This window comes from Nansenia antarctica, assembly GCF_963989245.1.
Source record: "Nansenia antarctica genome assembly, chromosome: 1".
NCBI lineage: Eukaryota > Metazoa > Chordata > Actinopteri > Argentiniformes > Microstomatidae > Nansenia > Nansenia antarctica.
This window is the reverse complement of record NC_137674.1, coordinates 105,744,063-105,754,062: the sequence shown is the minus strand read 5'-3', so window position 1 is coordinate 105,754,062 and position 10,000 is coordinate 105,744,063. Positions and strand designations below refer to the sequence as shown.

General features: G+C 46.9%; 1 protein-coding gene across 1 annotated transcript in view; it reads left to right on the top strand.

The window, feature by feature from the left end:
- LOC308155967 (guanine nucleotide-binding protein G(I)/G(S)/G(O) subunit gamma-7-like) overlaps positions 1–10,000 on the top strand; it is a gene marked incomplete at its 3' end in the record, with an annotated part of 24,664 nt that overhangs the window by 11,395 nt on the left and 3,269 nt on the right. The gene's annotated exons all lie outside the window — the stretch shown is intronic.

Below are 10,000 nucleotides of genomic sequence, written 5' to 3'. Positions count from 1 at the left end.
AAGCCCAGCCTCCCAGTGCAGGAGACGTGGGAAGATGTGCCTTTGTTCTCTTTCACTGATACTACAGAACGAAAGAAGACAAAGACAAAGACAACGCTATGCACTGCAATTGTGGTGCACCCACACACCCACACACACACACACACGCACGCATGCATGCATGCATGCACACATGCACATGCATGCGCACAATCAAACAGTGTTAATTAAATGATAAGGTTAAATAAATACAGTAAGTCAAAGGGCGACTTCACATCAAGGCCTAGCCTTGGAGACCCCTCCAACAGAAGTGAGTAGGGTAGGAAGGAGGAGGGGGGGGGGGGGGTCTACATGGAACAGCTGGGATCAGAGCTGCAAGCCCTGGGGGTAGGTGAGGTGGGATGGAGGGTGGGAGAGATGGTGGTGGTGGTGGTGGGGGGAGGGGGGGCGTGTTACAGGGTAGAGTTGCATGCCGACCTCCTTCAATGCCCCCTAATGTGGGTCAGATTGCCTATGTGTGTGTTTATGTGTAAGCTTGCGAGACCTGCCTGTTCACTATGTGTTTTTGGGCAAGTTTTGGGCTTCCTGCCACCCACCCACACACACCCACCCGTACACACGCACACACACACACACACACACACACACACCCACACACACACACACACACACACCACACACACACACACACACACACACACACACACACACACACACACACACACACACACATCCCTGTTTCCTGACTCTGCTTCCCAAGAAAGCCACAGCTAGAGTGCAGGAAGCATGGTCAGTAGTAAAGGTTGTGTGTGTGTGTGTCCGTTTGTCATCTGTTGTGTGTCTGTCTGTGTGTGTCGAAGGGTGTGTGCAGACCATAGCAAGGGACACTGATGCAAAACCCTGTCCTCTCCTCTAGCCATAAGTAACAGCTTAAGATTGCAGTAAAAATTATTTACCAAGGCACTCAGTAGCTCGGGGTGGTCGGTGTGTATGTGTGTGTGTGTGTGTGTGTGTGTGTGTGTGTGTGTGCGTGTGTGTGCGCGTGTGTGTGTGTGTCTGTTAGTGAGTGTGTCTGTTAGTGTGTCTGTGTGTCTGTTGGTGTGTCTGTTAGTGAGTGTGTCTGTTAGTGTGTCTGTTTGTCTGTTAGTGTGTCTGTTAGTGTGCCTGTTTGTCTGTTAGTGTGTCTGTTTGTCTGTTAGTGTGTCTGTTAGTGAGTGTGTCTGTTAGTGTGTCTGTTAGTGAGTGTGTCTGTTAGTGTGTCTGTTTGTCTGTTAGTGTGTCTGTTATTGAGTGTGTCTGTTAGTGTGTCTGTGTGTCTGTTAGTGTGTCTGTTAGTGTGTCTGTTAGTGTGTCTGTGTGTCTGTTAGTGTGTCTGTTAGTGAGTGTGTCTGTTAGTGTGTTTGTTTGTCTGTTAGTGTGTCTGTTAGTGAGTGTGTCTGTTAGTGTGTTTGTTAGTGTGTCTGTTAGTGTGTGTTGTAAGGGGACATTGGTTGGCCACAGCCATAACGTGAGAGAGCTCCCATCTTCCTTGTTTCCAGGACGCTATGTAATCAATCAACCCCCAATAAACCTTCATCCATGCCTCTCCTTGTGTTCATGTTATGCATTTACCACTGAGAGTGTGAGAGTTTTCCTGAGCGTTACATTTTTACAATTGATTACAGTACAAAACATGTCGAAGCAAATGAACTTCACCAACTCAAAGCTCTGGATCTTTGGCTATAGCAGTGATCCTTTCAGATTGGGGATTTTACACAGGGTGTAAACAACATGTATAACCACTCACTCACCCCAATGCCTTGCCGATGCATAACAAGTCATATGTCTATTATGAAAGGGGAACTCCGGTGTTTTCTCTGAAGGGAAACACATGTGAATCTCATGAGAAAACCTATTTTTTGTCTGTTGGTGTTGGGGGGGGGGGGGGGGGGGGACCTGTGTTTTTTTGTCTTTCTGGATTCCTTTCCCAAATCTCCCAAACAGCCTGCAGGTTTTGGGCTTTGTGTGTGTGTCTGAGTGTGTGTGTGTATGTGTGTGTGTGGTGTGGGAGCAGGCAGGGTGCCCAGTATCACATGACAGGGAGCTGTGAGAAAAGGAAGAGGGAGAGAGGGAGGGAGAGAGGGAGTCAGGGAGAAGCATGGGAAAGTGTGGGCCCGGTACAGAGTGTGTTTACATGGGAGTGGCCCCCGTGTTGAATAACTGAAGTATTATCTAAAGCATCTGATGACACACCTAAGAACTTACTGAGGTTCTGCACAAGTGGACAGAATCTAGCTGCAGCACAATCTTTGTTGATTAAAGTAGCTTGTTTTCTTTCTTCTTCATGATCTTTATTTTCATTCAGCCATTCATCAACAGCGTTGACAAAACTCATTTAGTAAGGTTTCATTTATTAAGTGGTCTATTCTCTTAATCGTCTTAAAGGCTTTCTTGCATAGGAAGTGAAAACACCCGTTTGGTCTGCTCTGGGTGAAAGGTGCTGATTATAGTGTTAGGGATTCAGTTGTCCCTCTGGCATAGTGATGGTCTATAAATAAATGTTGTAGAGTTGCTGTAGTCAGGGGAAGTCTGCTCCTTAGTCGGTGTACTGTACCACTCCTCTCGTTCCCATGGTGTGATCAGGGACATCCCCCCCCCCAACCGGTATGATTTTCCTGCGGTTTTATTTGATGATGTGATTTATTGTGATCTTATCTGCGATTTGTTGGAGTCCCGGCCCTATGTCTTTATACGTTTGGTATTCATCGTCTGAACTCTCTGCCATTTTGGCAGAACATTCCTAGACAGAGCTGCATTACCACGGCCAGTCGCTGCGTCTAGTCAGAGTCTGGGATCTTGCAGTTCTTTTCCACCCGTTCCCTCAGACTGTGGTGTGGCTGGGATAGTTTTCTCCCTCCCTTTTCCCCACTTTTCCAACTCCCTCCCTCTCTCTCTCTCTCTCTCTCTTTCTCTCTCTCTCTCTCTCTCTCTGTCTCTGTCTGTCTGTCTGTCCCTCTCTCTCTCTCTCTCCCTCTCTCTATCTCTCTGCCTCTCTCTCTCTCTCTCTCTGTCTGTCTGTCTGTCTGTCTGTCTCTCTCTCTCTCTCTCTCTCTCTCTCTCTCTCTGACAAATCTGTCTGTCTGTCTCTGTCTCTGTCTGTCTGTCTGTCTCTAGCCGCCCAGACAAGCCTGTACCATTCGCACAGACTCTAAATGGCACCTTGCAAGATTTTAGAAGCAGGTCAACAAGTTTGCTGTGTGAAGTCATCGGCTCTTTTCATGTAACTTAATGTATGCCATGTAGCAGACACTTTTATCCAAAGCGATTAAAGTACAGTGAGTGTGTAGGCGGGAACTTAACCCACAGCCCACCTTGTGTGTGTGTGTGTGTGTGTGTGTACGTGTGTGTGTGTGTGTGTGTGTGTGTGTGTGTGTGTGTGTGTGTGTGTGTGTGTCTGTGAGTGTGTGTCGGCCAGAAATGCAAAGCTCCTTACCGCAGGCAGCCCAGAAGTATGGCTATTAATACAACCCTTTATAAGTCTCCTTCCCTACTGCTCTCTTATTATAGAAAATCCAGTCTTAAATAATAAAATGATTGAAATATAAATCCACTCACAAAAAACACCCCACAAAACTACCCCAGTCATTCATGCACATGGGTACTGTGAGATTGTGTTCTCTTGAAGGTGACTGGATTAAGGTAGTTTAAACACCTAAAATCAACCAATTGCAAATGAATGAAGTCCTGAAATAAAACTGTGGATTGCATCAACTAGCCAGGTTTTTTTTTTCTTCTATCATCAAAGGAAGGAAGGAAGGACAGTGCAGTGTAGCACGACTGTTCATCTGCTCACAAGACAGAAGCACGACACTGTCAGATGACATGAGCTTATGGGGTTGAGCTGTTAGTCATCTATGCCGTCATGCGACTGCAAAGCTTTGGTTCGTTATTTGATGGCTATATAATCCACTCACCACAAAGTAGCTGACTATAGTCGTGATAAGCCTATTCAAGCCTATACAGTTAACTTTTTGATGTGTGCATGTTTGATATGATTTTATGTCTCATTATGCTATCGCCTCATAAATCACGTTTAATTGATTTAGTTATTTCTTGTATAACTGGTCATTGTGTTGTATATTGTTTAAATTACAATACGTCCCTGTTAGATACATTTTTTTGCTAGAATGTATTTGTACCCAAACCTATATCACATATATAGAGCCTTGTGTTGTCGAGAAGTCGGTTAGTTAGAAATCGGTTAGCCTAGCAACACTCTCGCATGAGTCAGCAAAATCAAAAACACGGAGAGTTCTTATTACAGACTCCAACCTTGTTTTCGTATACAAGTGTCCCAGAGTGGATGAGACACTTGTAATGTAGATGGTGTCAATGTTCTCTCCTTTCTCCTATTGTCATCCTTCCATCTCCCATAGCCGCTTGTTTGGCAATGACATCACCTTTATTTGTCTGTTTACAGGAGCTTGTTGTGGCCAACATGCTTTGCCTCTGTTGTGTAAACACACAGCGAGTGAGATTGCAGGAGAGGGAGGGCTTTGATTGACAGCTCTAACAGAAAGCACCAGGTCATGTGGTTTCCCACACGAGCTGATGATCTTGTGCCTTTTTTTTCCCCCCTGGGGAAATTCTAAAACACGAACCGCTCTGAGAGTGATTGCTCAGTCACCAGGGGTGACCCAATCCCTCTCTCGCTCCCCTCGCTCACTCTCACTCCATCCCCTTACTCCTCCTCCCATTGGCCCGTTGAGCCCGGCTCACTCCTTGCCTAATCCAATCGCAACGTCGGTTTGGGCAGCAGGGTGAGCTCATGCACATAGTCACCGATCACATGAGCTCATCGATTTAGCTAGAACTCCCTCTCTCCCCTCCCCTACTCCATTGCTACTTCCCTACCTCCCTCCCTCCCTCCTCTTTCCTCTCCTCCCTGTTTCCGCGACAATATTTCAGCCCCTGCCAGCTGCTTCCTGGAAAGAGCTCAGCTGATAGAGAGAGAGGGCGGGAGGAGTGTGAGTAAGGTGTAGAGAGGGGTGTATGCGGGGTCTGTGTGTGCGTGTGTGTGTGTGTGTGTGCGCGTGTCTTTGTATGAGTGCATTGTCTGAAGTTTCCCAGCTGATGTCAGACTATATTTTCTAACGGTGAGCTCAGTGTGCAAGAGAGGGAGAGAGAGTGTGAGAGAGAGAGAGAGGGAGTGAGAGAGAGAGGGAGAGAGTGCAGATGGCAACAAGCCAAGACTGTTTCTCCATGACAAGGACAAGGACGGGTGGGGGGACGGGGGGACGGGGCAGGGGGGGGGTCTGGGAGGGGGGTGTCAGTCGAATGATCACATGAGTTCTGCATGACTTCAGCCTAGTTGTGTGTGTGACAGACTGTCCTCTCTTCTCTCTCACTCGTTCCCCAAACTCGAGCCTCTATTGTCTCCACCAACACTCATACTCACACTGCATCACATGCCATACTGTTTGCCCTTATATGGAGAGGGTAGAGCTTAGAGATGGGAAAAAAAGAAAATCCCTCCCAACAGTTTCAGTGATGAAAAATGACCAGCAAGTGGCGGGCGAGTGTGAGCGGGACTTTCCCTTTGAACAACAATCGAGTGCTTTGGCTCAGTGTTTTTCGGATCCAGTCATCTATTAATAGTAGGAATGACTAAGAAAAAAACAACACGTGAAAGAGCCAGCCATCTGTTAATAGAATGAATGACTAAGACAACACCATGCAAAAACAATTAGGAAAAACAAGTGTCGTCCTTGGAGGGTGCTCCGGAACTGTTCAATGACTCGGGGCTGGTAGCGGGGGTTGTGGGGTTCCAGTCATCCAGGCTTGTTTCTTGGTTGTGACAAAGAATGAATCCTGTCAGCTGCTCTCTCTCTCTCTCTCTCTCTCTCTCTCTCTCTCTCTCTCTCTCTCTCTCTCTCTCTCTCTCTCTCTCTCTCTTTCTTTTGAACTGCTGATTTGTTCTTGACAGATGTTTTTCACTCTCAGCCACTGGCCTCCTTTGTAAGTCGATCTGTCCACTCCTTCGAGCCCCTGCAGACGTAATTGGCAAGCACAACTCCTACTACTGCGCAAAATGGGCCTGCCTCAGAAAGGTCATCTGGCACACGGGGTGATGACGGTTTGGCCTGGGACGAGGCTGCTCAAGCTGTGCACTCCAAGCAGGTTGAACAGACCAGAACTGGCCAGAACTAGAAGTATAAGAAGCATAATAATAGGCTTGGTTTCTTAGAGATTTTTTGTTCGTTCAGCGTTTATACGTCCCTTTCGATGCACACCATTATATTGATGATATTTCGGTCATTGGTCCTATTTTTGTGAGCATCTGATGGCTCCCCATCACTGGTCATATTTTTTTTTGCAGATGTTTCTCTCATTCAATGTCTGTTTTTATCACTTTCGATTAGATTTTCTGCATTTTTACCCCCCTGCATTTTGTATAATAAAATCAGTTTATTTAGACAGTAGAGGTCACATGCCAGGAACACAACACCTTGAGCAATAAAAGTACTTTGCTCTGAAGATAATAAAGAGGAATTTAGTCTTTCGTTTTCAGGGAAACACTTTCTTTCCTCGAGACACTTGGGTCATCGGCAGCTTTCATTTCCTGTTTCCAACTCAGTGGGGCAGCATGACAACACACACACACACACACACACACACACACACAGACACATGGCCACCGTAGCCTGTATGACCAGAAGCATGAGACTGTCACAAGAGGCAACTCCTTGTCAGGGTGACAATGCCTCTACAGCGAGGGGGGTGATAAAACATCTGACACCTCCCATGACAGTCAGACAACTTTTAGCCACCAACTACCCAGAGGAAAACAACACTAGGGACGCATTTGAGAATGTGCCATTTACTGAATTAACTAGTAACACAGAACTGTGTATCATCAATGGTGGAAACGTTGATGAATACATTATTATGTTGTATTTGTCCCCCAGCCCCTAGGCATGGTCAGATCAAGAGTGTGAGGGTGGGTATAAGGGTGGGTATAAGGGGGGTGCAGGGGTGGGTATAAGGGTGGGTATAAGGGTGGGTTTATGCTGCCATGGCTTTAAGTCACACTCAAGTGGTGTTTAAAGTGGGGTGGACTATGAAGTGTGTGTCTGTGTCCACAAGAGTGGAATGCATGCGTTTGTGTGTGTGTGTGTATGTGTGTGTGTGTGTGTGTGTGTGTGTGTGTGTGTGTGCCTGTGTGTGTGTGTGTACGTGTGTATCACTCAGGGTTAATTACAGGAAACTCCTATCTTTTCCAAAGGGCCCAAATTCCACTCCCTGCTTAAAAGGGGATGTCTGTTCCACAGACTGGCTCCACAGAGCCAGACCACATAGTGTAACATAACGTGTGTGCCAATTTCTCATTTAAGAGGGGTGGAGGGGTGGAGTGTCTCTGTTCTATGCACGTGTGTGCGTGTGTGTGTTCTTCTCTGTTAGTGTGTGTGTGTGTGTGTGTGTGAGTGTGTGTGTGTGTGTGTGTGTGTGTGTGTGTGTGTGTGTGTGTTCTTCTCTGTTAGTGTGCATGTGTGTGTGTGTGCGTCTGTGTGTGTGTGTGTGTGTGTGTGTGTGTGTGTGTGTGCATCTGTGTGTGTGTGTGTGTGTGTTCTTCTCTGTTAGTGTGCATGTGTGTGTGTGCGTCGGTGTGTGTGTGTGTGTGTGTTGGGGGGGGAGACTATATATATGCATATCCCCCCACCCCCAACCTCTCTTCCAACCGTATTGGAAGCAGTGTATGGGGAGGGGTTGCAACTACCAAAATTAACTTCAAGGAAAACTCCTAACCGCTGTGTTCCCAGGGGGGGCAGCAGGGCCCGCGTGTGGCGCCACAGGTCCCCCGTTCCCCCCTCCACTTTCCCCTCTCTCCCTCTCTCCGTCTCTCCTCTCCCTCCTCTGTCTCTCCTTCACACAGTAGCACACACAGAGCAGAGTGTCTTGTGCCCACAGCCGGGGCCCTCAATACAGTACCACACTGTCCTTTGTGTGCTGTAGACTTCAGGGTGTGTTCCGTGGAGAGAAATTATGGGGGGGGGGAGATCCAGGAGCTCAGCTGTTTTTTTTTGTGTTTTTTTAAACCTACATATACACTCACACTACTGTTGTCTCTCTTTGACAGCGAGTGGAGTGGCACTTTGATCTAATTGGGTCGGTGACGTTTTTTCTGTCTGTCTGTGTAACAGAGCTGGCAGTGCTACAACATTCCGCAGGTCTCAGCAAAGATAAGTTAGAATAGACAAGAGGGTACAGTACTTCATGCAAAGACCAGTCTACAGACTACTAGTGCAGTAAGTGTTGTGCGCTTGCAGAGAAAAATGCAGAAAATCTAATCTAAAGGGATAAAAACAGACATTGAATGAGAGAAACATCTGCAACCAAAAATATGACCAGTGGTGAAAGAGGAGAGGCCATCTGTGAATACTCTGGTTGTTTTAAACCATTTCAGTGCAGTTGTACCATAGCCCAAAACGTGACATATTCCTATGCTTATCACCTGCACTCTTGATATGAGCGAACTCAGCCCACTCTGGATTTCCAAAAAAACAAACCTGGAAATATCTCCTCCTGGAAACGTAGCTACGCGTGTACCTTATCAACCAGACTAACAGAACAATCTCTTGTTTTCCACTTCACTTTGTTTCCGTCGTGCCTTTCCCCTCTTATCACTTCGTATTGATTAGCCCAACCTAATGTTCTTGTTCTTGTGTTATTGGCCCATTCCCAGCCCCACAAGAGAGGTTAAAGATCAACTCAAGGACAGGAGGGGAGGAACTCCTTAGTGGGGAAAAGGACGCCCCACTTTCCTTATTTGTCTGTGAGGTGGAGGGAACCTGCCGCTCCCTGGCCTTGTCTTCTCCTTATTTGTCCTGCAGGATGACACCTCCAGGTACAACCTACAGTTCCCAGAATAGCAGAATAGCCGGTCGTTATGCTTATCTTATCACGTCTTGACTTCTTGTACAGGTGGCACATTTCTCTCTCTCTCTCTCTCTCTGTCTCTCTCTCTCTCTCTCTCCCTCTCTCTCTCTCTCTCTGTCTCTCTCTCTCTCTGTCTCTCTCTCTCTCTCTCTCTCTGTCTCTCTCTCTCTCTCTCTCTCTCTCTCCCTCTCTCCCTCTCTCTCTCCCTCTCTCTCTCTCCCTCTCTCTCCCTCTCTGCTACTTTTATTGAGGAAGGGGGTGGTGTTACACACACACCTGTGTGTGATAGCCGATAAGATACAGTATGTAATTAAAAGTGTTTGATTCAGGATTCAAACTTGATACAAAAAACATAGCGCAAGCCAAGTCCCAATTTTAACCAATCACAACGTTGTCCTTGTGCACACACACCATCAACATAACTTACTCTTATCACCCGGAAGAGAAAACAAGAGAAAACAATCCATTTACCGTACAGCCTGTCAATAACATGTTTGCAAACTCCTCTCACTCCATTTCTCCTACATCCTGATTGCCTGCACACACACACACACACACACACACACACACACACACTCACACACACACGTCTTATTACGCAAAATCATTAACTTTTTATTTCACCATGAGCAAAAAGAGCTACTCTTCTGTCAATTCCACAAAGCGAGTTTGATTACATTGAGCTCTGTTAGTAGTTTCTTTGACACAAAGAGGATGCATGGGAAGCTGAATGTATGTGTGCCACTGCATTGTCAAGCAGCTAATAAGTAACAAGCCAGGAGACCCTTGCACACGCCAGATCTGCTGTTTGGAAACGTTCACACTTCGTCCTTGAGAGGCCCTCAATCCTTATGTTGAGACAAAGCCCAGGCATTGAGAGGGGGACTGCCTAGGAAGGGGAAGGAATTTCTAGGAAAAGCCCTGGAAAGCAGGTGAAGGGTTATAGGAGGGGAAGGGAGGAGGGAAGAAGGTATAAGGGAGGGAGTGAGGAAAGAGAGAAGGGGGTGAGTGTGGTGATGTCTCCTTCTATTTAGAAACCTTTTGACAGTCAGGCCCTTGTGAGACCGTGCGGCTCTGTGCTGTGCTGTGCTGTGCTGTGCTGTGT